The sequence below is a fragment of the Perognathus longimembris genome, chromosome 24 (assembly GCF_023159225.1).
Source record: "Perognathus longimembris pacificus isolate PPM17 chromosome 24, ASM2315922v1, whole genome shotgun sequence".
In the NCBI taxonomy this organism is placed as follows: domain Eukaryota; kingdom Metazoa; phylum Chordata; class Mammalia; order Rodentia; family Heteromyidae; genus Perognathus; species Perognathus longimembris.
In genome coordinates, this window is record NC_063184.1 from 5,828,094 (window position 1) to 5,839,294 (window position 11,201).

Consider the following 11,201-nt stretch of genomic DNA (forward strand, 5'->3'; position numbering starts at 1 on the left):
GGAAAAAAAAGACATTTTTCTTCTCAAAATATGAGTTACCGGGCTGGGAATATGGCCTAGTGGCAAGAGTGCTTGCCTCATATACATGAGGCCCTGGGTTCAATTCCCCAGCACCACATATACAGAAAACAGCCAGAAGTGGCGCTGTGGCTCAAGTGGCAGAGTGCTAGCCTTGAGCAGGAAGAAGCCAGGGACAGTGCTCAGGCCCTGAGTCCAAGGCACAGGACTGACCAAAAAAAAAATATATATATATATGAGTTACCATATTCTTTGTCAATTTTATATAGTGTTATATATCTGAACTCTAGATCCTTAAGTATACTAGGTACTCTGTCAGCCCTCTACTAGTGATAGCTGCTAGAATGTGTTGTCTAATAAGTCTTTTGTCCGAGATTTGTCAGAAACTATTTCATTTCCATTAATAAATCATTTCCCTATTTTATTATTTTTATGGATTTAAGCTCAACAAAGTTATTGGTGCTTTGAGTCTTTTTTTATTATCAGCCCTTTTGTACTCAAGGCTAGCACTCTACTACTCTGAGCCACAGCTCCACTTCTGGTTCTTTGTAGGTCAATAGCAGATGGGTGTCTCATGTATTTCCTGCCGGGACTAGCTTTGAACCATGATCATGAGATCTTAGTCTCCTGGATAGCTAGGATTCAATATGAGTCACCAGTATCTTGCTGATTCTGGTTTCTATCACCAGCATGGATACTGTGGGTTGCATTTGATCTTATTTCTCTGCATCTAAAAGAGGTGTTGGTTTTTATTTTCTTTGCTATTCTGTGTGTGTGTGTGTGTGTGTGCGTGCACGTGTGTGCGTGCATGAGAATATGGTTTTCTCTACCTTTCATGGAGGAACTGTGAAATAAAAGTTTGTGACACCATTTAACCCTGATGGTAACAGACTGCCACTCTTTTGGTGCCTCACACATGAAGATAACTAGATCAAAAGTCTGGGAACATCATGCTATGGAGCTATGAGGGGCTTCATACCACCCACACCTCTGCCCCTGTCAGGCAATACTAACTATATATAGATAAAACATTATATGTTTATGTTTAATATGTACTTCCTTGGGATACTTGGTATAAATTTGAGTGTCCTGCTCATCTCATGACCCCTCCTTTAAGTGGGTAAGAAGCCTTTGAATGTCCTCTATTTTTGTTGTATTATCCCCAGTGTCAACACCCAATCTCTCCTACATTTGACTGTAACAATTGTACAACATTGTCAGGATGCCTTAAGGAGTGTTGGGATCTGAACAATCCCTTTCTCCCCGATCTCCCGGGGAGAATGCTTGAACCCTAAAATCTATGAAAGAGCACTTGGCCTTGCCTTCCACCTGCAGAAGGACAAGGCGTACTCTCGTGGACTTGCACTAAGTTGAGGAAAGGTTGTTGAAGCCTCCCCTCCCCCCAGTCCCCTCACATGTTACCAGGAGCCCGGGCGGAAAGAAGGCATCAGGGACACGCTGTGATGGTGGGATGCGTCTCAGCCCTCCGAGGGTGGGCCAGAGCTATTTATTATAATGACAAAGGTGGAAGGGGAAGGACTTGGGGTGACTGCCTGATTGGCTGACTGTGCTGTCACTGAAGTGATCCTGGAACTTCCTTTCTGGGCCGGGCAACCGTCATGGTGGTGCGCACCTGCTCGCCCCCCAAAGGGGTGGGGGCTTCTCTTCCGGTTGAGGCCGGAAGGTGGGAGGGACTCCCTCCCATTGTTCCAGGGCTGGGGGAAGGGCAGCGTCTAGCTCTTGGTGCCCTTCTTCCACCAAGACCTATTCTTTCTGATGGCCACATGCACTCTGACTTCTGCACAGTGGCTATTGGGGAACTCATACATTATGATGAGTGTTGATTGCTTGATACTGAATGAATAATCAGTGATTTGCTGAGCAATAGCAATCCAACCATATTGATGAAATTATTAAAATCAATAGGAAACATAAAATACAAACTTCAACATAAACTGTAGTATTTTGACTGTCTCTTGATAAAAAAATTACCAATTTATAAATATGCTGCTAATTAGTATGCCTCTCAAAAAGAACATAATATGCACAGTGGGTTTTTTGACCAGTGCGTTGTTATATTTCCAGTTTAAAACTAAAACAATAAAATCCCATTCTCAGTATATGACCAGTGAGCTACTAGATAAACAAATGTCAGAAGAAAGATGCAATTAACAGTAGAAGAGGGCAGAAAAGCCTGACATTATGTGACTATATATGTATTAAGCACATATAGAACCCAATAATTCAGTCTCTTTAAAATAATGAACAGTGCATTTCTTATAAAATTAAAATATTGGATGTTGCAGCCCTGTGTGGGGCTTTCGGCATTAGTCCTCTGGAGGGGGCTTGAACCTCGGAAACTGTAACGACAAAAATCAGGACAGGGGGATGCAGACGCGAGTAAACCAATGCACACTTTATTTTAGGAGGGCCAGGGTTTATATAGCATTAGAATCAATTCACAACTTCAAGATTAGAACACACACACACACACACACACACACACACACACACACACACACACACATATATCCTTTACCTAGCTACTATTTCTGCAAAGCTAATTATCTTTGACAATAGACTTTCTTTCCTATTGTAAAAGCCTTTCCCTGGAGCAGCTGGGGAAACAAGTCTCCCCAGGGACTCTCTAAACAGGGGAGAAAGTCTCATGACCACATGGTTTCTTTCAGCCATCAAACACAGAAAATACTTAAGCATACGCATCATTCTGTGGGCCTTTGCCATTACAAGAGGCTTGGCAAATTTGTGCCGAGGCGGAGTCCACCACAGGTCAGAGAAACATGCTCCCACAATTGGAAATATAACATTTTCTTGTTCTTAACAGACGTAACATCAATTGGTAACATAAAAAAGTTTACATAACTAATACATAGAATTTTGTATGTATAATATTTTTAAAGTGATTAAACATGAATGAGTTGAAAAGTATATCCAGCTATGGCTAAGCAAAGTATTATGAGTCTATACTTTGCTCTGTTATTACTTTGAGAATCCAATACATTGTGATATACAAATGAACTGTGTTTCTGTCACATATAAAACCGATTCTTGAAATTCTAAAACAGTATAGAGAAAGCAGAGAGGGTAAAGGCAGAAGAAAGAGGATGAAAGGGAAGGAAAATGGAGAGGATGGGGGTGGGTGGGAGAGAATAGTCCCACAAAACTGACTGGGGAATATTGCAAAAGACCAGTGTGTGAATAGAAATACAAAACTATGACACAAAAAATGTAACTTTGTTAAGAGGAAAATATTAATGAAATGTATTTTGGGTTAAGCAGCATAAAATGAAAGGTGTATCGATTAATGTTAACTACATATTCTGCTTCAGTAAGTCTGCTTGCTTCCCCATAGAGCTACACACCCCATCCCCATTCTCCCCTGAAGAAAACAACAATGGTTCCGGGCAGCTGGGTGACAATGACCATAGAAACTCTTAAATAATCCCTTGGCTGAGTTTCGGGAAAAAACAGTAAAGTGTTCCAAGAAATACCACACCCAGGGGGAACGTTCCGGAGCCATAACTATTAGGTCGCCCTACCCCTGAGATAACCAACAGTTGAGGAAAACTAGACACCTGCAATGCAGATGTGAGTCAGGATACTGAACCAAGGAAACCTCTAGACTTCCTAGCCAATCAATAGAAAAGCATCTACCAGCACCCAATCCTGTAATGACAAATGCATATGAACTCATGTAACCCCCTGCTTGTGTTTCTTTTAAAAACCCTTCAATCATTTCGAGTGCCGGGAGCCGCTCTTCCACACCAGCTGCCTCAGAGTGCTGGCAGATGGCCCAAGCTCGAGCTTGCTCTCAATAAAAGCCTTTGCATCAGTTCTCTTCATTCTGAGGGTCGTGTTGGGGGTATCGCGACTTGGGCACTTCAAGAACAGGTATGCAGGCAGGAATTAATGTACTTTAGAAAACTGTCCATAAGCCTGTCTACACAGGAAGCTATGATTTGAGATTTATGGTTTGAAGCCAACCTCAGCGACAAAGTCTAAAAAATCTTATCTCCAGTTAATCACCATATCGTCAAAAGTGGAGCTGCAACTCAAGTGGTAAAAGGCAAAAATACTAAAGGACAGTACCCAGGCTTTAAGTTCAAGCCCCGGAACTGGTAACAAAAAGGACATTTTAGGGAAATAAATAAGAATGCAAAATTGGAAAACAAGTGAACAAAGAAAATGTGATGGAGATGGATAAGTGCGAAGTAAGTAGACCCCAAATACACAGAATGAAATTCAAATTTATGCGACTCTGGCTACAGTTTATGATTGTAGCATTCCTGGAGAAATGAGTAAGAGTCACTTTTTCACTGAGGTGATTCAAGCAATATAAACTCATATCTGATGGAAAGAAAAGGAATGTAGATTTAGCCTAGACCTTCTATACATTTGATCAAGTAAGTAAGCTTCATCTTAAGAGGGCTTATTTCTCCCAGTGTGTGTTTTGTTCCTGAAACCATGTAGAACATTTCTATCTGGCCTTAACAAGATGATGTAGGACTTGGGGGCAAAGATGCAACCCAGGAGCCCTGCACTGGAGGCCAAGATGGAGAAGACCTCCACAGCCACCATGACCTTCCCCTTGGCACTGTGGTAGACAGGCAGGAAGGTGAGCCATACACTGCAGAACACCAGCATGCTGAAGGTCAGAAATTTTGCTTCATTGAAGGTGTCAGGCAGGTTCCTGGCCAGGAAAGCCACAGTGAAGCTGGCTAGGGCCAAGGAGCCCAGGTATACCAAGCCACAGTAGAAAGCAGTGAGGGAGCCCTTGTTACACAGGATGAGGAGATACCCATGTTCAGAGTAGGCATCTGTGTCAATGAAGGGAGGAGAGGTCCCTAGTCAGATTCCACAGAAAGTCACCTGGATCAGGATGCAGATGGGAATGATGAACTTAGAAGCCCCTAACACCAGCAGCCACCTCATCCTTCTCCCTGGAGAAGTGACCTTGAAGGCCAGAACTACGGTTATAGTTTTGGCTAAGACAGTGGAAATAGCCACAGTGAAAGCAACTCCAAATGTGGTTTGCTGTAGAATGCAGGTGACTGTGTTGGGATGGCCAATAAAGAGCAAGGAACAGAGAAAGCAGAAGATGAGGGAGATGAGCAGGATGTAGCTGAGAGCCTGGTTATTAGCCTTAACAATGGGGGTGTTGTGATGTTTCAAAAAAACCCCAAGGACAACCACTGTGACTATAGATAAACCAAGAGACATGCAGGCCAAGGCCATCCCCAAGGGCTCTCCATAAGCCAGAAAGCTTGCAGCTCTTTGGAGGCACTGGTTTCTCTGTGTGTTGGCATACTGATGATCTGGACACTTCACACACTGCTCCATATCTGGTGAGGAAGACAAATAACCATTAGTACATTGTTAGTACTTTCAGGAAATATCTACATAGAGATAGTTCTAATATGTCAATATTTATTACTATAAATGCAAATATTACCAAGTATTACCAGACATATTCAATATTATTTTATGTCTTCTTCACATTTCAACACACATTCTCACATTCTTTTTTGTCTACCTACAGTGACTGTCACACATATTTTTTTCTTGCCATTTCTAATATTCTGCCAAAAATTTACTACACCCTTCACATTTCCATCATTGTCTCAGCCTTGTGTGCACTAGTCATACCCCTCACTCAAAAGTGTGTATGAAGGCTTGTACTTCCCTATATGTCTCTGGACAATATAAATAGGGACCCATAGCACTTCTTTGTAGTTGTTATATTTGTTGCTCCTACTGACCTATATGGAGTTGGTCAACAAAATTGAACTCACTTTTCAAGCTCTAAAATTAAGCTGTGCAGAAAACTTGTGCTTGCTTTTAACACAAAACTCAACCCCAGAACTTGCTTTGTTGCAAGAACATTTCTGGGCATGAGGAAATAAAGATGTGAAAGATCTCTGTTTTCTTTGTATTCTAAAATTAATTTTTAAGAAAATGGAGATCTTATCTTTAAAAGACTTTCAACTTAAAACGATATGTGTTAAACTTATATTAATGATTACTTGAATAAATATGCATACAACAGAATGGAACAATTAATCCTACAGGTGATTCAGAGCCCATGAAATTTTTTCAATGAGCAATATTATTCATGGTTACAACTAAGTTACTAACGAAGGAAGAAAAAATTTCAATGCTACAATCCTAATACACAACTGCTACAATGTGTGGATTTGGGGACAGTAGGAGAGAGTATGAATTTGCTTTATAATTCATTAACTTACCTGTCCCATTAGCCATCTCATCCTCTGAGCAAGGAGTACAATCAAAGCAACAGGTAGCCTTTCCCTCCTGTGTGGATTTTCTGAATCCGGGACCACAACTCTCACTGCAGACAGAGTGAGGAGGCTGAGGAAAACCAGATACATGTCAGTGAGTGTTAAGACTTTTACCGGACACTCCAAAAATTCCAGTATTTCAAAGAAGGGGATTATTAACTAAAGTATTTTATGCACATAAATCTGGTCAATTATTTGAACATTGTTACCTTTATTCCACATCATACCACAAAATACTTATGTTCTTTAACCTTGAAATCTTATCTAGCCTGTTGAGGTATTGTCAAGTGTGAGACTTTTAAAAGTTGGAGATTAATGGTGAGAATGTAAGTCCTGGTGGCTATCCCCTATAGAGTTTCCTCAATTTCATGTCATTATTTGTTACCTCCTCCTGATTTTGGACTGATGGATGAATAAGGAAGAAGAATCATGTTTGAAGCTTTAAAAGCATTCTGCAAGGTAATACACATGTCTCCCCTTCTTAGGGTTATTTGGACCCCAGTCCCAACATGTCTTCTCGTTACTTATCTGGTGGCCATGCAGTGACAATCTTGTTTTTACTCATGCTCCACCAATTGTTCTCAAGAAAGATGCCCAAGTAGCAGGCAATTAACCATTAAATGAAAATTCCATTAAATGGAGCGAAATAAACCTTTAAAACCCTTGAAGCTATTGCTTTGATACTTTGTCACAGCACAGAAACCTGCTAAGAAAAATGTAGTTTAGATTTTATGATAACATGCTCCATAACCTTTAAAAAACACAGTGATAACTTTTTTTGAGCTGTTTCTGGGGCTTGAACTCAAAGTTGGGACAATGTCTATGAGATTTCTTTCTTTTTTGTGTGTGTGCTCAAAATTTGTATTCTACCACCTGAGCCAAATCTCCACCTGAGGTTTTTGGTAATTAATTGAGATGAGAGTCTCACAGACTTTTATGCCCATTTGAGCTTTAAACTGCCCTGTAATCTTAGATCTGAGTCTGTCAGACACTTGTGAATGTAAGGTTACAAGTGTGAGCCACCAATACCTACCTCTCTTAAGTTATTCTGTTTCTTTCCTATCCAATTATCAGTCAATACAATTTCTTAAATTGGAAATATATAAATGTACAATATTTGGTGCTTAGTAAGCACATAGGGTATAATTTTTTTTGAGAGTATCTGTCAGAACAAAGTTGAGAACTGAGAGCCTAGGTTGTGTATCTCATGGTTGTTGCTTAAGGTGAGCAGTCTAATGCTTGATCCACAGCTCCAATTCCTGCTTTACTGATAATTAATTGGAGATGAGTCTCACTGGCTTTCCTGCTAAGACTTACTTGAAAGCGTAATATTCAGAACTCAGCCAGCAAGTAGATAGTATTACAGGAGTAAGTTGGTGGCACCCAATAAGGGACAAATTATAAGTGTGGATTTGGCTTACTTATATGTCCTTAAAGTCATTATAGTGAGATCCAACACACCTCTGTATTTTCTATGGCCCATGCTACCATATCTTCAGATAAAGATAGTTGATGGCCATGTATAGTACTTGGAGAAAACTTTCCCACTTTCACTTCAAGTTCAAGACCGTCTGGAAAATTCCAAATGTTCGTAATGTCATACTCAGCCTCTAGTTTCTTTTTCTCCTGCAAAATCACTTGATGTCCAGCAGGATTGTGAAATTGTATGTTCTTCAGGAAAGGATGCAGCTAAAAGAGATACACTGAATTACAGTGGATTATATCCCAGAGTTAAGATGGAAAACATGGGTAAGAAAAGCTCCTGGTTGCCTTAAATTTCTAATTCAGAATTCAAGAACAACAAAGACAAACAATGAAGTGTCCCAGAAGAAAATCTACGGGGAAATAAAAAATAATCTTTCTGAATCCTAGTTACTCAGCAAGGAAATAGAAGGCCTCCTTCAAAGAGAAATGAATTCCATGTAAACAGTCATGAGTGACACAATTTTTTAGTCGACTAGGTACAGTTTTCCACAACCACTAATTTAAATGCTTATAGTTTGAACTTTGTACATTTTTAATATATAAAGTAGAACAAAATTGGTCACTTGTGAAAAATATAGACAATGCCATGTAGGAGGTCAATTACTTATGAAAAATAGTGGGAAAGGGTGATTTTACACTTTTCACAACATTAGCTATTAGCATGTTAAGGCTATTTGTAACTAAAAGAATTCTTAGATACATAGAGTACATCTTCTTACTACTGGCCTGCTGTTCCGGAAAAGCACATAAATACATGTATGGAGAATCTCACAGATATTTTTTAAAAATATAGATTCTTGGGTTTTGCAAAAAATACCTGAAATACTAAATTTTATACAGTAAGAAACCTCTCTACAAAGTGACTTTCTTATTGGTATGTGCCATCTCGCAGGCCTTACCTGTGCAGGGGAAGGCACTGTTCCTGTTCTATGTCCGATTGCTTGTATTTCTGTTTGATGAAGAAGCATCTCATGGAAAGCCTGGGCCACAGCATACACAGCATTGTATATATTGTAACTATGTCCTGTCATAATCAGGTCAAAAACATGCCCAGGCAACCAATCCAAGGAAGCATCATGAGGACAGTTCTCCCATGTTACACAGTCAGACTCAGAATCTGAGCAATTAAAAGAGAGAAACCACAGCCTAGCAAGGAAAAAGTCTTCAGGGTATTTGGAAGGGTTTACTGCCTTGACAAAATCTGTGAATCCAGAAACATCTGGGTGAGTGTGTGAGAAAATGAGAGGTATATGCAATGAACCTAGAATGAAATATCTCCTTCTCATGGTTAAATCCAACTCTGAGTTTATGATAAAAACTTTTCCTAGCATTAAAAATTGCTCAACACACATCATTAAATAATGTAAGAATTCATTATCAGCATATATGATGATGACATTTGCTGAAGATTTATTTATCTCATTATAACGTGCCATGAATTTGAAAATATTTGAGATGGCCAGGTTTTGAAATGCTATCTCAAAGGCTACACAAACTCTTTTCTTGGCCATCTCTTCTTTCAGTGCAGGAAGAATCCATAAACTGTTCTCATCTTGTATGGTTAATAGTCCCACCCAGTTCCAGCTGAATTGAAGCAGTAGTAAGACCATGCCACTGGCTATTGATGTGTCCATTGGGGTCATCTGATAGAGACCAGGAAACTTGTAATGGTCACTCAGGTCTTGATCAACAGGCCCAGAGGTAAGCTAAAGGGAATGAAAACAGGATGCTGCATGAATTAGAAAATTCCAATCCATCATAATCCCACTCATGATACAGGTTACATAACCATGTAAAGTAGGTTGAAGGTAGGTTTCTCTTTCTGTTTTTGAAAAAAAATTAATTTAAATTATTTTACAAGGCCTCATGGACTTCTTGGCTCATTCCCTCAAAGTTAGCATTCTACAACTTGAACCACACATTACTGCCTGTTTTTCTCTGGTTAGCTGGAAATAAGTTTCCTGAGTCACTAAGATGACAGATGTGAGCCACCAGCACCCAGTTCAACATATCTCAACATCTTAAAGTTATTTCCTATTTCCTGATTTCTTAAAGAATAATGATTACAAGACATATTTTTAAGTCCCTTTGTCTACTGCAACTTTTCTATCTCCTTTTCCAAACCAATGGGACTATAGCTATCCCATTATCTTTGAATAGTTACTCTTTGAAATGAGAACATTTGGTAGGTTTATAAGTCCAGTCTCTCCCTATCTTTGGCTTCTAACATCTGAAGTGGCACCAAATCAGACATCGTTAAAATCCTCTACCACTCCCACTCTCACCTGTGGAAACCTGTAGACGTCAAGTAGTGTCCCAATCTGGGAAGATGTTGCTCCTGAAGTCCCTGTAATTGCTGCTACAGACTTGCTCTCTCTCATACAGTTATAGTTTGGAATCTTGTACTTCCCAAAGAGGCAAATGAAGGGATTTTTAAATGTTGTCCAAGATCCATATTGAATATCATAGATGTCAAATCCCAGAGACATGTTATGTAAAAGATCTGGGTTTATGTTGATCTCTTCAATAGCAAAAGCCAAAGCCAAAACAAATTGATAGTTCTTGAAGGCAAACCTGCATAGCGAACATAAAAATTCAAGAGGAATATTTCCACGTTATGACTTTGATGGAATGGATGCTTGACTCTTTGCCAATGAATATGTAAAACATTACTACCAATTGGATGGCATATGAAGGTAGTGTTTTGTGCTTGTATATGGGATTATGTAAGGGCCTAAAAGGATTTTGTCATGAATCACATTAAGAAACTTAAGCTGAAAGAGAGAGAGAGAGAGAGAGAGAGAGAGAGAGAGAGAGAGTGAGAGAGAGAGGGAAAGAGAGAGTGCTTCCTTTATCTCCATCTAACTACCACATACATGGACCAAAGCAAAAATTTTCCATTAAACATGGAGTAGGCTTTCTTGAGGCACAAAGTATTAAGTTGCCTTTACCTTCTGCAACTACCTCCACTTGAACATTCCCCAGGAGAGATGATGGGCTAGGACTAAACACTTGCCAAATTTCTAATTTTTAAAAAAATATAGTGAGAACACATGATACTAATACTAGAAATTAACAATTGAAATAGGCACATAATAGGATGATCAAATAAATCATTTTCCAACCATTAATAAATACTTAAATAATACTTAAAAGTATTCAGTTTCATGAAAGTTTACTGCATGATAAAGTGAATTGCATTTCAAGGCAAATTACAAGCAATGAACTGATCCTTGGAGCAAAGGAAAATGATAACAGCATATGATAACTCTATGGATATATAAAATAGAGGAATGAAAGGAACCTGATAACCCTGCTTAAGTCAAGACAGCAGATATTGAAAGAACTTACTTTGCATCTCTAGGAACTAGAAATACA

The 11,201-nt window shown here is 39.3% G+C and overlaps 1 pseudogene; it reads right to left on the reverse strand.

Moving 5' to 3' along the window:
- Positions 1-4,458: 4,458 nt before the first annotated feature.
- Positions 4,459-11,201, reverse strand: part of LOC125341336 — a 14,189-nt pseudogene continuing 7,446 nt past the window's right edge.